This window comes from Pundamilia nyererei, unplaced genomic scaffold, assembly GCF_000239375.1.
Source record: "Pundamilia nyererei isolate P.nyererei 1_Seehausen unplaced genomic scaffold, PunNye1.0 scaffold00130, whole genome shotgun sequence".
Classification (NCBI taxonomy): domain Eukaryota; kingdom Metazoa; phylum Chordata; class Actinopteri; order Cichliformes; family Cichlidae; genus Pundamilia; species Pundamilia nyererei.
Window position 1 is genome coordinate 157,415 of NW_005187531.1, and position 1,921 is coordinate 159,335.

General features: G+C 39.0%; 1 protein-coding gene across 1 annotated transcript in view; it reads left to right on the top strand.

The window, feature by feature from the left end:
• raver2 (ribonucleoprotein, PTB-binding 2) overlaps positions 1 to 1,921 on the top strand; it is an 89,917-nt gene that overhangs the window by 20,692 nt on the left and 67,304 nt on the right.

Below are 1,921 nucleotides of genomic sequence, written 5' to 3' on the forward strand. Positions count from 1 at the left end.
AACGTTGGAGAAACGTGAACATTTTATTTGTACTGTATAATCTGCAGATTCTGACAGAAATCTGCAACTATCCTTTGAAGCACCGCTCCTCTCTAAAACAATAAGCAATAAGAATAATTATTAGTTTATCTACATTATTATGTAAATAACAAAATAACTTAAAGCAAAAATTGGGAAACGTGAAGTCCAAAGTCTTTATATTAAGGGCCATCAGTCAAACAATACTGTTTGCTCTGGGTCCAAACAGAGCGCCTTGTGTGTGACGTCTTCTTTTGCGCATGCGGGCCGCTTTGAGCGTTCACACTAGAGCACGTTTGCTGTCGCATTTTATTTTTAGTGTGAACACGAAGACAAAAAAATCAGATTTGATCAAAAAATCGGAATTGAGCATTAAGACCTGCAGTGTGAACGTAGCCTTAGTTATCCCCTAATAATAACCACCCCAACTCAATGCTTAACTCTAACCTGTCCCTTAACTGCTATTTCAGGATGTAATGGGTGATGAAATTGTCCTGTGGCTGAAATTATAAATGTTCATGTAAATGTACATGTACCCTAAACACACAGCTATCCCATATCTGTCACGGGTAATTTGTATTTATAGTTAGAATACACAACAGATGTGAGTACACCCCAGTGCATTATCACCAAAATATCAAATTTTGAAACTTGTATCACCTGTCACAGTGTAACTTTAACACTTGCAAGTTCATTTCTAGAGTGTGTATTCTTGTGTAAAATGAAAAATTTATAGTTTAGATATACTTTAAAAAAATGACATGATCTCATTTCATCTGTCAATAAGATTTGAATATATAATTTGTTTCAACATCTCACGTCCTTTATTCTGTTGACTGAGTCAGTATTTTATTTCTGGAGAGATCTCGCTACTTTTCAGAGATCTTGGGTGTGTGTTGCTCTTGGTTTCACTTAAAAATACCTCAAAGGTGTTTGATTGGATTCAAGCCAGGCGAGATATTTTTCCAGGTCAGAGTTCTTACCTTCAGTCTTCTCTGACTGCGTCAGTGTGTTTTGAATCGTTATCTTGCTGGAACATTCTTCTTCTGCCAGAATTGTGGAGACTGGAAACCATCTTGTCAGATAGTATTTTGGTATATCCACAGACATTCACGCCGCCATCTGTAAATGTCATCTACCCAACACCTTTTGCACTCAAGCAGCCCATGTCATTGCAAACCTACCGCTGTGCCTCACTATTGTGACTGTTTTTCACTATTGTAGTCCTGACCAAATTTATGCCAAAAATCCTGGACAAGTGTATCTTGGTCTCAGTGTGCTCCCAGTGTATTCTCAGTACCCATCAGGCTTCTTTTTATTTCTTAGAAAACATTAATCCTTTGGTTTTGTGCCAGAGAACCTGGGTTTCTTTCTTGAATGCCATCCCTAGTGTCTGGCTTTATCCACGGTCCATGGAACTGTTACAAAAAGTTCACTGATATCCGCTGATAACCTACATGCGAAGTCTACAGCGCTCGCCATCTGTATTCCACAACTAGATTGTACATTACAGTATTTATAGCATCATGATAGGACGACGTCAATGCAGCAGCCCTGTTTAGTTGTACTTTGAGTTATTGCCTGACTATTGATTGTTAAACAATCATTTGTCTGGAAAGCCTTTTCCATATGAGCCGTGGAGTTTGCACATTCTCCTTGTGCCTTGCATGGATTCTCCCCAGTTAGTTTCTGCTTCTTCCTACACTTCAAACAAATGCTTGTTAGATTGATCTGTGATTATAAACTGGCCATAGGTGTGAATGGGAGCATCAGTGATTGTGTCTCTCTGTGTTAGCCCTGTGATAGCTCTGGCAACCTGTCCAGGGTGTACCCCAGTGAGAGCTGTGATAGGCACTAGAGCTGGGCGATATGAGATTTTTTCATATCACGATATGTTTTTTTT